The sequence below is a fragment of the Agelaius phoeniceus genome, chromosome 8, assembly GCF_051311805.1.
Source record: "Agelaius phoeniceus isolate bAgePho1 chromosome 8, bAgePho1.hap1, whole genome shotgun sequence".
NCBI lineage: Eukaryota > Metazoa > Chordata > Aves > Passeriformes > Icteridae > Agelaius > Agelaius phoeniceus.
This window is the reverse complement of record NC_135272.1, coordinates 24950428-24970120: the sequence shown is the minus strand read 5'-3', so window position 1 is coordinate 24970120 and position 19693 is coordinate 24950428. Positions and strand designations below refer to the sequence as shown.

The following is a 19693-nucleotide window of genomic DNA, read 5'->3' as shown; positions in this document are numbered from 1 at the left end:
GAAACCCATACTTTAACTATATATAGTCGGTACAAAACTGTTACATAGACAGATGATCTGTCCTTCCATTCGGTTTGAGGCATTTTGCAGATTTAACCCAGTTGAAATTGGTCTTAGGAAGGTGCTCTGCTCACTGTGGCAGAACTCCTACTTTGGCCCTAAAAGCTTGAGGTTGTTCTTCCACTCCCCAGTCCCCCGGACAGACACCCTGAACTGAGGAAGGTCAGCATGGCTATGGCATGTCCATATTTCAATGACTTCTAGAAATTCACCCCCAAACTGCTGCTAGCATTGTTGAAAGTTTAATGTGGTTTTGAAGAGCCCTGGACCAGCTCTGTGGTTCTTAGTACTCCATATTGCAAGGTCTTTGAGATCCAGTCTCCTTTTATCATGTCATGTTTTTCTTAATTAATGCTACAATTTCTAAACACTAATTGCACAGGTATGCAGAGACATCAAAATGATTAAGTAAAAAAAATAAATCATTACCATTAACGAAAGTAATGATCCTGATTGTAGGTGTTGTACTCGGGATTGTCAATGTGCTTTGGACCTAAAACAGTTGATCAAGCCCCAAGTGGTCCGGCCTAGCACATGCTATTTCGTGAGTAGAGGCAGTTGAGAGGATTTCATTTCAGTGCTGCAGCGAGGGAGGGGATGGCTAAAATCCCCAAACAAAGGGAGGGGGGCAGTTATCAGGTCAAGTCTGAGCTGCTTTGACCGCGGCTGTCGCTCCCTCTGGTCAGCGCAGCCCCGGGCGGGCGCGGAGCGTGGGACGCACGCACGGCACTCGCCCCCCGCTGGCACCGGCCCTCGCTAATGCCCAGCTGCTTCTCCCTGACCTTGAGAGCTGGGAACTGCCCATGTTGCACATCCCCAAAGGTCAGAGCGGATTCTCTCAGTGTTTTGCATCCATACAGACGAGAAACACAACCCTACAATACCAGACCTGGTTTCTAAGAGCAGATTTTTGGGAAAACGCAACAACGCTACTAGACTGCGTTTTGCATCCGAGCACACCAGTGAGTCAACTGAGTATCCTTTAAATCGTTTCCAAGTGCTGTTTACCCTGCCCTGACATGTTTTCCCTAACGCATCGCTGTGCCTCGGCGCGCCGTCCCTGCCGGGCAGAAGCCGGGCCATGTCAGTGCGAAGGGAAGAAGGAAAGGACCAGCGGAGCCGTGAAGGCGCTGCGGTGCCGGGACTCCCGGTCTTCCCGCCCTGCCTGCCCTCTCTCGCTGCTCGCCCAGCCGGTGAACGATTTTTGGGTGATGCCGGGGAAGGGGAGGCGGGGAACAGGCTCTGCGCTGCGGAGAGCCGGCCCGGCGCGGCGAGCCCAGCCGGCCGGGCAGCTCCGCTCGGGCCCTCGCACCAGGCGGGGTGCGCGGCATCGCTGCGCGGTCGGGCACGGGCACGAAGGTGCGGCGGGGACGCCTCCGGCCGGCCGGCCTGCGCGCCTGCAGCCGCCGCGGAGGCAGAGCGAGCGGGTGGCGGCAGGCCCGAGGCCCCAGGCCCGGCTAGCGCCGGGGCCGAGGCGCCGGGCAGGGGCGCCCAGCGGCTCCGCGGCGGCCGCGAGCGGCTCCGCGGCCGTGCGCGCCCCTCGGCATCCGCGGCGGCGGCGCGGGCAGCGGCAGCGCGCAGCCGGTCTGCGCGGCCTCCGGTGCCGGGCGGCCGCTATTTAGCCTTCAGCCCCCCATCCCCCGCCTCAAATGAATGAAGGGCGGGAGGGGGACTGAAAAAAACACAGGAAGGGGGAGATTTTTGTCCTTCGCCGATGCCGCTCTACGTGATAATATGTTTATATGATTAGCTGAGCCCAGGGGTGGGAGCGCAGGGAGAAGGGGTGGAGATTGGAGGGGGAGGAGGCTGGAGGTGACTCCAGTTCAGAGCCGGCAGAGTCCGTGTCAGGACTTGGCGCTCCCCAGCCGCAGACGGAGCGGTGCACGAGCACGGAGAGGCTGCCATACATTCATTGGGATTTTTTTTTTTTTTTTGGTGTGTATGTATTGCGTTTTTCCCATTACCGCGCGCGTTACTTGCTCAGCGCCCGATCTCCAGTCGTTGGCGGGGCAGCAGCACAGGGAGGAAGAGGAGAAAATCTGAGGAGGGGCCGGCCCCGCACTCCGCCAGAGGCCAGAATGTCATCCCGGGAGATGTGAATCCGGTCGGTGAGAGCGACAGAGACACGGAGGAGGGGGTCCATTGTAACATTCGAGTTGTTCTCCGCTGCCCCAGCTGCTGGCATCGCCTCCTGATCGCTTCACAGAAGAGACTCCCGAGGCTGGGCACACACACTGCACTGCGCCCGTCCTCCTCTCCATTTCGGCTTTTTTAATTTTTTTTTTTTTTTTACTGAATTTATTTCTTGTGTGCGTGCGTGCGGGAGCCTGGCTGCATCGCGCTTTTGCTGCGGAGCGGAGTGTGGGGAACTGCAGGAAAATGTTGACTTAGACCCAGAAGAGCCTCCCGGCCGGCTGCGTGGAGAAGAAGCCGCCCCTGCTCTGCGCTGCCCCAGCCCTCCGAGCCGCAGCGCCGGCTGCCGCCCGCTCCCGCCCCAGCCCACCGCCCGCCCGCCCGCTCCCGCGCCGCCGCCGGGGCCCCGGGACTAACTCCGCCGCGATCTCCCGCAGCCCCGCGCTCGGCGGGCTGACCCGGACCGCGGGTCCCGCCGGGGACACAGACCCCGGCCCGCCTTCGGCTCCCAGACATAGGTAAGCGGAGCCCCGCGCTGCAGCCGAGCCGCGCGTTCCTGCCGGCGCGTTCCTGCTCCCTGACTCCTGGATGTTCCCCCGCCGAGCCGCCGGCAGGGATGCACTTACTTTAGGCTCTGCCTCCCCTGCCGCTGCCGGCGGCGGAGCGCTGTGCCCCTCGGTGGTGAGCCCGCTGCTCCGCACGGCCGCGCTCCGCCCGCGCGGAACGACCGCGCTCCGCCGCCGCCCCCCCGCGCCCTGCGGAGGGACCTGCGGCAGCCGCGGCCGCCCCGCCCGCCGCCGCGGCCGCCCCGCCGAGCGCGGGGGCTGCGGGCCGGGGCCGCCCGCACAGCAGGCCCGGGGCTCCGCCGCGCGCCCCGCGCAGCGCGCAAAGTTGCACCCGTTCGCTAAATAATTACCTGTTGCGGGTGTATCTGTGTAACTCTGCCGAGCGCCCGGCTCCCAGCCCGTGCGGGGTGGGGGGTGCCAGTGGGAAGAGGAATAAATTACCCTTTGTCGGCTGTGGGGTGAGAACAACTTTTTGTTTTTTCTTTTTTTTTTTTTTTTTCTTTTTATTTCTATTTATTTTCACATGTAGAAATCTGGGGCCATCTGGAGACAGAAAACAGCGTGTCATGAGGCACCGTTGCTGTGTCTGGCTCTAAAAATAACATCTTGTTGTTAGTCTGCGCCGGCCCTGCTGGGATTTGAGCGCGGTTTGTCAGAAAGTAAAGAGCTCTGCTGGTGCTCAGGTGTGTTTTCTTTGCCCAGAAATGCCCCTGTGCGCGACGGAAGGAATCCTGCGGAACAAATGTTCTGCTGTTTGGCTTCCTCAGACGCCCCGGCTCCCTCCTTTTGTTGCTTGCCACGAAAAGAGGTGCCATTTCGCATCATTCTGCAGAAATTGTTTGAATTAATGCAAGTGTGAATTCTTACCGTTTGAAGGAGGGTATTAGCATATCAAAGGTTTCTTAGCTCCGGCTCAATTGAGAAAACTTCAGCTTGTCTTCCATTTGCTTCCAAGAAGAGGCCCAAAGGGCAGTGGGAATTGTAAAGGGGTAAAATGGGGAGGTGGATTTGGGTTATGTTTCTGAACTTTTGCTGTTTTGCAATTATGCGAGTGAAAAACAAGGTCCCTCCGCTGCAGAGCCCTTGCAAGCGCTCGGACAATTACACTCTATTGATTAATGGTTTGTTCCGAGCAAAAAAAGTGACCTTTTATGACAGGCACTGTGGCGTGGTTTCTGATTCCTCCTCTCTGGGAAGGGGATTTAGAAAGTGCTTTCTCCCGCGCTCTTGCTCTGGTATGGCCTAAACGTTACTGCGTGTAGGGATGAATGGGGAAGACCTTCTAATTACTTCAGAAAACAAATGAAATCTCGTAATAAAAGACCTCTTGGTTCCAGGCCTTTGAAACAAATATGCTTCCTTCCTTAATGGGTGGGTAAGCTGGGATAATAGATATTTTTATGGAGAGTTTTAAAAGAAGTTTTTATCACCACCAGCCATATGCTTCTATTTCCTTTTCATTCTAGAAAAAGTGAAAATGAGTAATTCTTGTAATCTCATTTAATCAGTGATACTGTGTTTACAAAGATAACCTAATTTGTGGTTAGTATTACCCTATAATAAATAATTCTCAACCAGCTATGGCAGGAGTGCTGTTTTGGTGGCTGTGTAGAACATTTATCGCATTGCAAGTTCTTTTACGAGACTACATATTCATAGTTTTTTATTCTTTTGTTAGTATTTTCTTGAGTTTGAAAGGGAATGTGGCCTGGCCTACCCTTTTATTACCTTTGCAAATCAATATTCATAATCCAGCAACCCAAAAGCCAAGCAAAATCCAGTTATCCATCAATAAGTTGGGACCTTTTCCAGGGACCAGATGTTTCTTGGTAACTGTATTCTGGTTTATATCTCTGGCAAAAAAGAACTTCCTACATTTTCCTTGCCTATTGCTTCTTTCCAGACCTTTTACTTGAATGATACAGATACTAAAACAGGTATTTTGTGTTTTTAAAAAGTTGGGTTAAGTCATTGATATGTAACATTTGGTCTGTTGTTTGGGTGGGTTTGTTTGTTTTAGATTTTTCTTTCTTCTGATTCACCATTTGGGGAGTGTTTCTTTTACTGCCATGAAACTGATGTGTCTTTAGAGTAGGATATTCAATTTCAGGCTTCAATTTCCTTTCATGTAATGAAGGAACTGAGTATATATGGTATGTCTTGGTGAAAAACACTGCAGTTGATCAAGTATTCTGCTGTTCTTCGATGGACACGGCTATTTGGGCATTTTGTAAATAGATGTATTTAGTGGTCTTAAAATTAGATAATTGCTTTCAGGTAATTTCCAGCAGTTTATTTACCTAATGTCTTCAGCTGTCTGAAGTAGTACCTTTTGGTGGTGTAAAAGGAACATATTGATGTAATTGCCATTATCACACTTAAGTTGCTGTTAACTAGTCTGCTTTGAATGCAGAGGGCTATAAAGAAAGCGCATTATCCTTTCAGCTATTAGGGATAATCTAAAAATTGTCTTGGAAATGTTGTACTTTGGTTTATGTGACGGCAACCCCAAATTCGACAAATCTCTGAAGGTAAAAAAGTAGTAAAAAGAAGATTTTCAGCATTCAGATGACAAAATTGGACCACTTAGAGAAAAATTAATGTGCTGCAGCAGCACTTCAGCTGCCATTTTCAATCACTGTGGGTTACTATGTGTTGGCAACAGTAAAAAAGCATAGACGTTCAGATAGCTCAGGGAGCTGGTGGTTGGGGGAATCAGGATGTTGAATCATGTGGGGTAGAACAAACCAATTACTTCAGGTTTTGACTTGAGAATTTCCAGTAAACATTTTTTTTCCTGGCTTTTGGCTCCCCTGCTCATTAATAGACCAACATCAAAGCAGGCAACCAAACTTCCAAATGTTATAAAAACTAATGTAAAGATACAGATCTCACATGTAGTCTTGCAAGTCTTAATTTAAAACAAGCAGTCGGAGTTTTTATTGCTGCAATTTTCACAATCAGCAGAGACATTAACACCAGGCTTCTGGGTGTTTCCCTTCTTAAAATGAGCAAGAGGAAAGCTTTAAAAAAACCAAAGTGTGCTTAGTTAGTTCTTATTTGATCACTTCAGAAGCTTTCTCAATGTTTTATTTATCTCTTACCACTTTGAATGTGTAAAGTCAGGAAAGGGGGTTTCTCAGGAATCCCAGTCTCTAGTAAGGGAAGCACCTTATTAAAGTTTAAATAAGCAAGGTAGTATAGTCTTAGGAGTTTGTAGTCTTTATGGTTAATAGTATGTAATAATATGGTTGGTTTTATTCTGGAAATGTGATATGTAGACGTGGCATTTTGATGAATAGATATTTTTTAAATCGGAATAGTTGTGATAAAGAAAATTTCCTGTTGTTTTGAATTACAGCTTTTTTTAAGTCCATAATTTTCACTTAAAGGTTTTGGAGAGAGAAATCTCTAGTTAGGCAAAATATTTATCAAAGTTTTATTTGAAATACATTTATAGATAGCGTGTCATAAATTCATGTAAATTGTAATAACCATACAGTAGAAAGCATTGTTTGACCATCTAGAGAGCACAGAAACACAATCATAAATTTTTACTGAAATTTAGATTTAAATTTTATGTATTTCCAAGCCCTTGCTCATCCTCTGTCCACCCAAAATGTTGACATACCTGTAAGAAAATACTGTTACCTTGTACTATGGCTCCTGCTGGGGATTGTGCCATGCCTAATATTAATGACAAATAACCTACCAGTAACACTTTATATCAAAAAATGCTCTGTGATTCCTCTGCATTTCCACTAAGGAATATCTGTGGATGGCTGATTATACAGGAACTGGAAGCAGCAAATAGTGATTTTTACCTCTTCAGCTGCAAGTGCAGAAGTTAAACTACGTGTGGTGTGTAGTGGGAGCCATATCCATGCACAGGTAGACAGGCAGTCACTTATGAACCACGACAGTTCAGAGCACAGGCCAGTGAAATTTGTACTCAGTCCTATTACTTGGAGATGTCATATTAAACAGACCCTTTCAAAGCATTTTTTAGGATTGATGTTTATGATGTACAAAAGTGATTTGAAATTGTGAGAAATTTGCCTCCTTAAGTATTTTTGTGCAGCTTTTAAACTTAAAAGCTGTCTATTATTTCTAAAAACACCCTCTGAAACGAGTAAAAAATTTTAACCATCATGATTGTAATTGAATGTCAAGAAAAATGGAAAGACAACAACCTTTTAAGGCCATTCTCAATACTGTTAACAATCGTGTTTAATATTTAAATAGTTTTCGAAGATAGCTGCATTTTGTTTCCAACAGTTTTTTAAAATAAAAGTAGCAGATGGTTCTGGAATACTGGTAACTTATATATACCTGGTGTAGAAAATACTTCTGGTCTTTATTTAGCAAATGTGATTCCTTTTAACATTCTTCATTTAAAAGGTGGAAGATGACAGACAGGCTTAAAGCCCTCTTCAGCTGGTAATTTTCTAGGAGTTCCTGTTTCTTTCAGCCTGTAATATACAAGATGTGTTTCTACAGCATGGACTGGGAAGATTGTGTCGCTTAATATCAGCAATTTCGCTACAGAAATACACTTGCTTAGGGAGTGCTGCGATCTGACAGCATTCTCTAGATGCAAACTGATAGTTAACTAGAAATTGATTCCAAAGGGAGGAAGGAAAAAAGTCTTCAAATTCAGAATCATAGCACCTCCAAATTATGGATTGTTACATTAAATGGAGCATTTTATGGGTTTTAGAAGAATATGTAATATGCATATGCCATGAATTCATTCTTTCTGATTTTCATGAGGTACTCTAATGATTCAACCAACTCTAGCTTGCCATTTACCCAAATTATTTAGAAATGCAGGATAGTAAAAAGCATTGCAGCCTGACTGAAGCAAGCACAATGCTCAACACCTGCAGGTAGAGTGCAGTCTCTAGCAAAATGCTGTTGATTGTTACTCTGGTGCAAAGCAATTAAGCAACTTAAATATAGTTTGCTTAATTACAACAAAAATGCTTTTTTATGAGTAAAATATTCCATGTTTGGGGAATGTTTTGTGTGTTGTCTGCTAAGTAAAATCCCATCACACTTGTATACGTTTGTTCAATTATCAGAGCAGCTAAGAGGAGGAAAAGAAATCAATTTACCCTGAAAAGCACCAGAAATAAGATTACCTTGGCTAGTAGGAACTTGCCAGCATTGTCTAAATTGCTTAATATTATCAAATGTTGCCATTTTTCATGTTCAATAAGAAGGATATTGACTATTCTACATGTCCAGGTCTGCTGTTTGTCTATTTCTTTATAAGATATAAGCATTTCTTATATTTATTCCTACAATAGCAGCTACAGATAAATCGGAGGATCTAACAATAACTTTATAGAATAGATGGAATAATACCATTCACTGGAGAAATAGTATTTACTTGAGATAAGTGATAACAACTAGTTTTTTCACTTGTTGTTCTCGTAACAGACAAATGTAAATACCTTAGCAGACATTTCAGAGTGAAAGGCGAGAGATAAAATGTAATTACTTTTCAGGGTGGCTCTGATGATGCCCATGTTCTTGTCTGTAACAAAAAAAAAAAATCTTTGCTTATCACCTCAGAATATGAAGGCCATTGTTACTTCTCAATATAAAAATATTTTCTGATTTCTAATGTTGACCTCAGTATTCATCTTTAACTCTTCTGTGTAAGTTGGAATCCTTATAACCATGAATTCTAGTTGCTGTTATCCAACGGAGCATTTAATAGAGCACCTAATGGACTCTGCTCCTGTATTTTTCTTGAATGCATAGCATCTTGCTTCATTCAGTTACCAAAACTAACTTTGCTACAAGGACAGGCAACACGACAAGTTAGAATCAATGGACCATTTGTAGGTCACAAAGTCAGTTTACTGGAATTTCAGAGGAAACTGGTTGAAAAGAGAGGACAAATGTCACTTTGAATAGAGATGTTTAAATCAGACTTCTGCCTTAGGGTAAAATTTAGGTCTGTTGTAGCCTAGATGTAATGTCTCCCTCTACAGAGCACAGCATTAATCATGGCTTGACAAGTGATCATGGGCTGAGAGAAATAGGGCCTGTCTTGGTTGTGTGGTTATTTTTTTTCCTAATCTTAATCTCTTAGGAGCACATTTTAAACACTAACATTTACACAAAAAGATTTAAGTATCAATGTCTGTGTTTCAGTAGTGAGAGTAGCTAGCTTCGGAGAAAATCTAGTTAGAGTTAATAAGAAGCTACTTGTGTTTCTTACGTAGATTCAGTATCAGGAATATTTTCCTTTTAACAAATGCAGGGCTTTTTTGTTTTAAGAGATTTATTTTATGCCATTTCCTCATACAAATATGGTAGAGTCTCGGTCTCCCTGTTTAGTTCCTTGGTTTACTAAATAACTCTAAATCTTCTTTCTTTACCATTGTTTTACAATGTGTTTATCACCCAAGAAAGATACTTCCTTTTGCAAAACAGGCAATCTAGGGAAAAGGGGGAGCAGTTTTTATAAAATGTAACACAGATGAGTGGGTTTTTTTACTATGTTTATATGTTAATGATGTGTTACTTTATGGCAATGGGCTACAAAACTGGAATGAAATAACGTGAATGAAGAGTGCTATTTAAGATCCCGAGTTCTGATACCGTACAAATTGTGTTTAATAGTTAAATAAGGGATGTCTTGATTCATAGATAGGTGTGGGAGTGCTTATACATTTTATGGTAAAGAAGGGAATTTTCCCATTTCTCGGGCTTTTTTGCTGCTTCCTGTGGTGGGGGCAGTGTGGGAGCATCCAAGCACTGGGTGTGCACCAGTGCTAGAGAGGTGCAGCTCCTTCATGGAGGGTTACATTTGTGTCAGCAACTGTTGGAAAAATAGATAATATCAGTAAAGTAGCAGCAAAACAATTTATCACTGGAGAATGATGCTTTAAAAATTAGAGCACTTCTGTCTATCCAGTTGCCTGTGGATGTGATAAAATCCCCAATCTCTCGTTCAGGTTGAGCTGCTGCTTTCCTTTGTGCCCTCTGTTGGTGTTTTCCCATCAGTCGACACCTCACACCGATTACTGCTCTGAATCCAGATGACAGAATAATAACGCCGATTACTGCTAAAAGTTGTTTCTGGCAGCTGGGGAGGGGATGACCGACCTTGTTCCTGACTATCAGACTTGCTCTGCTGTTGATGGGCTCGGGTGTGCACAGGGAAGAGAGCCTTACTGTGAAATCAGTGCTGCAGTGGTGGAGAGCGATCACATGCCAGAAGGAGACTTTAATTCACTTTTCTATGCATTCTCTGTAATTTTTTACAGCATTGCAGTCTATGCCGGGGTGAGCAGTGTTCAGAAACAATTCCCTCTCAGTAGGCAGCGTTGCTTTTAAATAAAGTGACATTTTAAGAAAATATCTCTGAGAACAAGTTCTGCTGTTGACTCTGCATTTCTCTGGCAAATTCCCGATGCCTGTGTTGATGGTAGGCAGAATTCTTTTCATCTGATCCAGGCATCCTTTCATTAGACTATTACACTATTTTTAGACTGTTTCAATGTGAAGTGACCAATTTGGAAAAACCTGCTTTCCCAGAATGAATAATGATTGAATCTTCTTTTTGAACAAAATGAGTGTTCTACAGAAGACTAATTCATAACTATTGTGTTGGCAGTGTCTCCAGCAGCTTTTATATGCTTTAGTCTAATAAGTATTTCTTAAATGCAGTCTGTCAATTGGTGAGGGTGGTTCTTGTGTAAGTCAGTATGAAGTGCTTAGAGGAGAGAAAGTGCCTAAGCAGTGGTGGATTCCTGGTTGAGCTTCTGTGCCAGGAACACGGGTGTAGGCTGAGAGTTGTTTTGAAGAGAGAGGGGAGGTGCAGGCTGACATAATCTGAAATTGAAAAGAAATCCTTTTGCCCTTCAGGCAGTGATGTTACCCGTGCTTGAATAGAGCGTCATCTCTCCAAAAAGTTGATGGCTTTTTTTCCCCTGCTTTCTTTATTTCCTCATTTGAGCAGGTGTATAATAGTATCTCATAGTAACTGGTTGATCCAACTGTTAAAAGATATTCCAACAGCAAAGAAGAGCTCTATTTGCAGCAGTCTCATCCTCTTGAACTGAACACCCCAAATTTGTCTTATGTTTATCCTATGTAATGGTGAAATATCAGTACTGAAATGGCTGTGTCCTACTGAAATAGGAGTACTTTTCTCCTCTTTTTTTTTCTTTTTTTTTTTTTTTTAAGATGATATTAAAAGCTGGAAGGGCTGTATTTTGGAGTTTATTTTCCCAGTGAAAATTAAAGTTGACACAGGGCATGTGTGACTTTATGCCCAATGCGTATGCATTCATTTTATGAATGTTCTTCACCAGTCTAAGGGCTCACTTGCAGAAAGTGAGATTTTGCTCTGCAAGAGAAACAAAACCACAGGCATACATTTGTTCTTGCTGTGTGAGAGGAGAAATTAATGTTGCCTGATGGCTTCCCAGTTTTTTGGGTGTGTGCTAAAGGTTAGATAGGATGAAGGCTTAATTATGATGTACTTAATATTTATAGCTTCATTCACTGAAGCTTTGTCCCATTTGCATTGAAGGGATTTTTATCTGGAGAGCTCATCCCATTACAGCAAACAAACTTGAGACATTTGAAGGTAAGGATAATGTCTTTTGGGACAAAAGCAGTTTACTCCCAGTTGGATGAAAACTACATTGTTACTTCATGATTTGATTTCAATTGATAGGGATTTTTTAAAAATATATATAATTTAATTTTCAAGATAACTTACCATTCAGTTCCATTGCATTTTAAACTTTGGTGGAGTGCATGTGTAATTGTATCCAAAAGTGACATTGGGTTTTTCCTTCTAGCAGTAAATAGAATGAAGGAATGCTGCTGCTTGGTTGGTTTTCAGTTAGACAAATGCATCAGATAGGATGAACTTGTTTTACTCTTAGGGGTGGTCTTTCTTCTTTGTTTAGCTCTGGATAAACAGAGCCATTTTTAAATTTCTTTTTTTTTTTCCTCTTTTTTCTCTTCTATTTTTTTCTGCATGGAACGCATTTAGATGACTTTGGAAAAAGAAATTTGTCTGACTTGATATAGGAAAAACTAAAGCTTAATGTTTAACTTTTTTGAGGAGACAAGAAGAGACACAGAGCTGGGAAAAAAGCAGAGAATGTTTCCTGTGTTACCTCCTTATGCTGGATAACATTGCAGAAGGATTTCTGGGAGAGTTTCTTTAAAATGATGCCTGATTATTTGGTTTCCTATGCCGGCTGTCGCCCACATTTTTCACATATTTTTGCTCATTCTTATTATTACCTGCAGAGGGAGCTTGTATATGAGATAATCAGAGTAATCAAGGCATTCAGGGCTGAATTGTTTCCAGTAAGAACAATTTCATTTCACTGTGCCTTTTCTGTTATGCAGAGCAGAAAGATTCTGCAAGACAGCTTTTAAAAAGGCTGTCCATCAGTAATAGCAAATTGCAGTGGGCAAATATTTTAAAATATCAATAAGCACAAGCCAACTTAAAAAAAAATACTTAATATTTTAAAGAAGTGCCTATTAATCAGAAGTTTAAAAAACACTTCTTGCCGGTCGAGGTGCGAGAGGACGGTTTTGGTGTTCTGTATGACAAGAAGCAGATTTTTGCTGCATAAACTGTCTTCTCAGATTCTAAAAATGTCATGTCAGCATCAGAGAGACAGCAGAGTGCTTTCAGGTCTTCGACACATCTCATGCAGAATAGTAGCCAAAAAGCAGGAGGTAAGTATTTCCTATTTACCCAAGCAGTGTTATGGAGCATAATCAAGGTGACTGCAGATGAAAGGCTAACTCTTAATTTTGGGTTTTTTTTTACTATTTAAAATATATAGAAGTGAATGAGTTTCATCCAAATTGAGGAATTGATACAGTCAGGTTGTAAAGCAGGCAAACAGTTGTAAGGATTTCTGTCTTAAGTTTAAATAAATGCTGACAACAAAGAGCAAGGAATGTCTTAACCGGAGTTTATTTGTGTATTGTAACTTAAAATCTAGCTTGAAGAATCAGAAATTTGTACTTTAGGTAGTAATTTTTCTTTAATTTAGCACAAGGAAAAAAATCATCCGGTGTATTGCAGTCTTCATAATTTGTATTTTAGTTATCTGGATAATGAAGGTGTGTGATCCTTCAAAAAGTTAAGACTTCAAAGAAAAAAATAATATATAATACAGTTTCGCTTGCTGAGCAAGAAGCATAATAGATGGTACTTAGATTTATTCTGTACTTGTCTCTGGAAAAATGGTGGCAATCATTTTACTTTAAAATATTTCAGTAAACTTAAAGATGATTTGCTATGATACTGTTAGGAAATAAAGCAGTAGGTATGCACATTCCATAAAACAGAAACAGCTTTCTGTAATATGCTCTCCTGTAATAAATCTGTGGCATAAATTGATCAGAGTTGATTTTTTTCTTTTTTGTTAAAGTTTAAATGAAGAGAACTTTAAAATTAATATACATTCAGCCTAATGTGATCTTAGGGGTTTAGTTTGGATTCTCTTTTTAAACATCGGGGAAGATTTACCATATCTAAAAGAGTAGTAACTGTCTCAATTTATTACTTATACCGGCTAATCCTTTCTAATGTGAAAAGTCAGCTTGTTATTGTAACACCAAATGGCTCTCTAAGTAGGGAAACAGTTAAGTAGATCTCCTGTAATAGGTTGTTGTCTAATAAAGAGATTTATGGTATTGGCAAGGGCTATTGTATAGGTATTACCCTCTCACAGCATGATCATGTATTATCTTAACAACTCAGTGCCACGTTTATGTCGAGCATTTTCATAACAGGGTAAGAATATTAGCCACAGCAATTACACCCCAATAGGATTATAATGGTAAGATTTACAGAAAATATATAAATTCTGTCTTTCCTGGAGATTTTGGTAGGTGCTGGGAGTTGAAAAGTTGTACCATCCATTTTGCATGGGAAAATACTGATGTGTAAGTCATGATGAAGAAAGAGAGGTTCGTTAATTTAATCTTGTTGAGGAATTGTGGAGAGGCAAGGACATAATCTTTCTTTACACAGTGTGTCCTTTTCTTTCCTGGTGAGGCAGGGATGTTTCAGAAGTTCCACTCAGTGGAGGTTGCCGTACAATATGAAAATCCAGACGTGAATGTAACTTTAGTTCTGGTGAGAGGATAATGCAGCTGTGATTAAGATATATTTTTAACAGCCTTGTATTTTGAAGGTAGAACAATGGTAATTTACATGCTACATTGGAAGAGCCTACTTGAATAAAATCATGTAATTTTTTTGTTTTAGCTGTAGCGTAACACGTTTTCTCTTTCACTAGTGCCAGGTTTTTATGGTGATAAGTAACTTAGATAATTTTTAAAATTACTGCAAGCAACAAAAGTGACAATAATGTCATACTTGTACAATTTTCATGTAAGTGACATTCAAGCTGTTCCTTAATTCTTAAAATTTTCCATCTGTTTTTTGAAAAAAACAAAAAAAGCGAGACATTAATACTCACTTGGCAGAAGCAATGTTCCAGTCACATTTAATAAAACTAAATTATGTTTTGTCAATAAAAAACACTTATGGAGACTAATTGAACAAAATGCATTAGGTTATATAGTCATTTATGAATAACTGCATTGAGTAGCACAGCAGTCTGCATGGCAGAGTGTGATGAAACAGCCCCATATTTTAAGATGGTATCTTGAGCTATAATTCAGAAAATACTGAAATAATGAGTGTTTAAGCAAACAAAATACGTTTCTTTCCCTGATTTCCTGTGCCAAAATTAGAATAAGGTAATTCCAAATTAAGAAAATTGCCATCTATATAGATGGCAATTCTTATTGTATAAGAAACTTCCAGTACATTGTAGACATACAGTGGTAGTATTGGTTACATCTGTAAGACACATTTCCTGGATGCTTTGGATTAATTCTATGTGTAAGGGTTTCTACAGAAAGATTCTGTACCCATCTGTTTTAAATTGTTATTGATCACCAGAGAAAAGATGTACACGTTTCTTTTGACATGATATATCCCACTTCTGAAAATGTGCTAGAAGTTGCTCATGGATTTAAATGTGGGGTTTTTTTGTGTTCTACTGCAAAATAACTGGGACCTCAAAGCTGCTTTAATGTTAATACTCAAAACTTCATTATTTTTGTTATCATGGTAGCAGCGTATGGCTTCATCTGTGAGCAGTAGCCCATGCATGTTGTATCTAGTGCAAAATTCTGGAACTTTGTAGTTTTGTGTTCAGAAGAAGAATAACATTTTCTATTTTAGACAAACTCCTGTAGGTTCTTAGGTTGGCTTCACATTGCATTCTTTTTGAACTGTGGAAAGCGATGGTATCTTTTGTCTGTCAGTAAAAAGAAGACACAAAAGGATGAATGTTACCCCCAGTGAAAGTGGAGCTCCAGCCGATTTAAGAGCGTGAACTGTGACTGCATTGTTGAGGGCAGTGCTTGGCTTGTTATACCCAAGCTAAGAAGAAGCCAGTACTTAGAATAAATGGGTGAATAATGCATAAAAATTCAGTAAGAGGTAAAGCATTGTATCCGCACTTTAATATTACAAGTATTTATAATTAATTTTGAAAGTATTACAACTGATTGCAGGGGACTTGTTTTATGTGGATTTATCGTTTTAGAAGTTGTCTAATGTTTCAGAATACAATTTCTACATTTGAAAGACACTTGAAAGAGGAAAATATATGCAGAAATATTCTTACCAAATTGTTAGCCTTATGTGCTCTCCCGAAACATATTCAGAATGTGTATATGTAACTGAGAGATAGATTAACCATTTTTCTTTTTGTACAAATGCCATAATGAATGACCTCTTAAAATCAGTATTCTTCTGTTTGCAAGACAACAAATCAAAGCACAAATCCACACTGTAGTCATTTTACTTGCAGCGTGCATTAGGAATGAAGCCACACTAAGTCATACTTAACTGCCCACAGACAGCTAACCCTGAAGAAGGGGCAAGTCTTTTTCTTCTGTCTTTTTTATTATTATTTATATCTCTTTGTCTGTTTGGAACAGCCATGCTGTTATGACTAATAAAGCTTTTGTATTTGGCAAATGGGATGCAAGTAATCAGTAGTTCTTGGCTCATGACTGAAAAATCTGCCAAGCAGAGCACATAAAACCAATATAACCTTTCAAGTATACCTGTGAATAAAATTCTTCCTTATGCTTCTGTCACCTGTACAGTAATTAATCTATCCTTCCTACGTCTTCACTTCTGTTGTTATTATTTCTGATTACAATGGTTTTTTTTTGGTCTGTGGCATGATAAGCAAGTACTGCTAGAACAGATTTTAATTTAAAAAACAAATATAAGAATATAGGGACCAACAGTGAAGTCAGCATCTTTGTGCTATCTAATTACCAGCCAATTGAAAATTTTGGTTTATTTAAATTATATTTAGCTTAATATCCCCCTAGCATGTGATTTATTGCCAAGATTCCGTAGTCAGTAAATCTTAGTTCTTGCATATTTTCCATAGAGAATCACTCAATATATGAAACAATTATTTAAAACAATTCTTTTTGTTTACTACAATTTTACATATTAAAAAAAGTTACCAAAGTCCTAATGTTAATTGAATCAGACTCAAATAAATGAAAATTTTTAGTAGGTCTGCTGGAAGGTGTCCAGTAATTTTTTTTTAAATATTTTATTTTAAGTAGATACATAATAACCAACGCACCAAATAAAGCTGCAGCATTAACAGATTATTAAAACTAATTGGTAAGGGTGTAGGAAAAATATGTGGTGCAGTGAGAAAATTTGCTGCTATTTCAGTGCTGTGGTGAAGCAGTTTGCACAACTGTGTTCACAACCTCTGCAAAGCTGAGAGATAGGATTAATATATCCTTAGCTACTTAATTACAGCCATTATTTAAGTTACCTAAAGAAAACTGCTCGGATCTCATGCATCTATGAAGTATTAGCTGCTGCTATACTAGCTGGGTAGGTATGCTCAGTGGAATTTTTTTGGGGCTCACAGATGCTCTAAAGGAGTAGCCCCTGGTATCAGGCTCTAACATTCACTCAAGCTCATATGACCATTGAGCAATATGACCATTTGCTTTTACTGCAGTGTTGGTGAAACACTGAATGCCGGTGTATGTAAGAGATTTCCACCACTTCCCACCCTCCCCAAAAAAACCAAAACTTTGGGGTTTTTTTGTAGGTTTGTGACTTGTAGCTCTCTGGTGGCATGGGCTGTGACATCCTGGGTGCAGTGGTGGTTTCTGCCATGGCTGCCACTTGGGTCTAGGGAAGTATGAGACCTCCTGTCCTGCAGGTCCACATTCTCAGCTTCATTCTCTCAGTTGCTTCATGATAAAATGAAGGTGTAATTAGGACTAATTTAGCTAATCATCATGAGCTGGAGGTGGTCCCATCTGCCCTTCCCCCTGAAAACCTGTCTGTGATACACGAGTGCGATCTGTGAGAGTGAAGGGGGAGCTTTGTGTGTGCTGTCTGCAGATGAAGATCCTTGGAAACCAGGTTTGTCCTTTTTCTGTTATTCACAGTCAAAAAGTCAAAATCTCCATTTTAATGAAGACATTTCAAGGAACAGACGGGCTGAGAAAGATATTGTATTTCTTTACATGCTCCTTCCTCTTAAACATGGAAGAAGCCTTAGGCTATAAATTAAAGTGTTTTACCCTGTGTAGTTGATCTCAGGCTGCCCAGTTGCCGTGAGGAGTTAAAGTTTAAAAAAAAAGAATTGTAAATGGCTTGGCAGTTTCATGTTTTTCAGTCTGTGGTTATCTTTTGTCCCCCTCATGTCCTGTTTTTGTCAATATTTTCCTTTCACCTAAGAACTATAGCAAGTGGGAGGAAAAGTAACTTGAAAGAATGTAGTCATGCCAGAGATGCATTTTCATGTGGGAACCTTTATAATAATCTCGTCATATAAATGACATTCACTATGGAAACAGTAAGAGCTCTTACGAGCAGAGAGGTTCATCCTGTGCTCCTTAGGAAACGCAGATTTACTTATCTCCCTTCCTGGAAAGGGCACACACGTGTTGGGGCTGGGGGAGGCTCTGGCCGGGCTCGCTGTGGGGGGACCTGGGGAAATTCACGGGAGCATCTGGAGCCCGTGTGGTTTTATGAGCCTGTTGGAAATGGAGCCACCTTAGTGGATAGGTGTGTTTAGCATTTTTAATTTTGCCTGGTAGAGTGGTATTTTCTTTTTTCTTTCCTTAAGTCGTTGGGTTCTCTGGTGTTTTTCAGTTCTGGTGAATTTCTGGGGGTATCGTCCCCGTGTAGCAGCTGGGGTCACAGGTGATGCTCGTAGTTTTGCTGGCTGGATTCCAGAATGTTTCCTAGAGTCCATTTTCCTTTAACCTCGAGCAAGAAGAGATGTAGATTTTTGTTATTTCAAAAACTTCATATTTATAAGCTTTGTTGGTGAGTCTTGTAAAATTTAAAATTGTTTTGCAGTGTTTGTTACTATCTCTACCACATTCTTAAAAATTAATTGTCTGCTTGAATAGTGTTTCCCAATCAACTTGAATTATTGATGTTTTGGTCCTTAGTGGAAGAGCAGTGGTACTTTTCCTCCCACACCACAGTCTGTTCAACCCCTGTTTAATGAGTTGTACTCCAGGCCCTGTAATAGAATTATAACGCACAAAAAAAATCAGAATTATGGCTTATTGAGTGGGGCTAAAAATGGGAAGTGGGGAACTTGTGCGTAAGTTCAGGTTTTCAGAAAATGGTGATCTGTGGATGTTGAAGTAATCGGTACTAACTGTTTGGAAGTTAAAACTGTTAGTGGTCATTGCAAGATAAATACTTTCCTAGACAGAAATGCCAAGTTTAGTAGCATATTTAAATATTTGAAAATAGTTAGATGAATGTATTTTTATTTTAGCTATCTTAAGCTGTTCTTAGACACTGTGTGTTTTACATTTTCAAAAGTGAATTAAATAACAACAAATAACATTTTCAAAAGTGAATTAAATAACAACAAAGTTTTACCAATCCTATGTAAATATCTGCTCATGAATGTGTATATACTTGAGTACACATATGTCTGGGTCTTTATTAAAATACTACTTATTTAAAAATAAAAAGTGTCCAGTTTATCTTTGATAAAATTTGTGAGATCAGGAGAAGAAATGTGTGTCCGGAGTCATGGGTGAAGGTCACTGCTAGCTAGGAAGAGCCTGTTTCCCTTCATTCTGCTCTCAGTCAGCTGGACTGTACAGCTACATGTTCTAGTTAGTAAATAACAACACTGTGGAAAAGCTAAAAAATTGCTATTGTAAAATAATACTGTCACAGTGAATTTGTTTTTTATTTTGGAGTCAAGAAATCATTAGGGTGAAATCTCTAGCTGTTGAAAACTTCCACTATGCTTGCTGCAAGCTCTTCTTGTACACCATGGTAGTCTTGGACTAGGTATTTTTATTTTAAACAACCTATAAAACTGCTATTTTTAGGTCAAAAATGTCAAGTCACCTTTTGACTGAAGAGATATTAAAATAAAACTAAATAACTTCTGGAGAATATGTTGATAACCAAGGAGCGTCGGGTGAAGTGTTCTGTCATGCCTCTGTCCATCGCTTCTTACATATCTGAGAAGATGGACCTTTGGGTTGACTTGGTTTTTTCCTGTCCATTCTCATCTATGTTATTCATCCTCCTGTCTTGCTTTTTTTCTTCCAGAAATAAAATCTTAGTTCAGTCCAATAGTGACCCGTAAGTGAGCTGTACACTTATTACTGTCACAACCTCTCCTGGATTTGATTTTAAACAAACAAACAAAAAAATTCCCAGAGTGGGCAATGGATGTGTTGAAATTGTGGTAAACTTTTTAAAAATTAATATTATTAATAATTATTATTTTTAAAATAAATAACATTATTAATTAATATTATTATTTTTAATTAATATTATTATTATTATGGCACTGTGAACC

General features: G+C 40.5%; 1 protein-coding gene across 19 annotated transcripts in view; it reads left to right on the top strand.

Moving 5' to 3' along the window:
* The window catches only part of ADGRL2 (adhesion G protein-coupled receptor L2), a 204587-nt gene that overhangs the window by 46210 nt on the left and 138684 nt on the right, over window positions 1-19693 (top strand). For 7 of the 19 annotated variants that reach the window (XM_077182328.1, XM_077182317.1, XM_077182327.1 and 4 more), the window contains exon 1: window positions 1853-2711. The exons of 1 other annotated variant lie outside the window; for it this stretch is intronic. The gene's annotated coding sequence lies outside the window, so the exon portion shown is untranslated. Of the gene's footprint in view, window positions 1-1116; window positions 1254-1848; window positions 2712-19693 lie in introns of those variants that run through there. 11 more of the 19 variants (XM_077182333.1, XM_077182332.1, XM_077182330.1 and 8 more) reach the window with 6 other exon arrangements.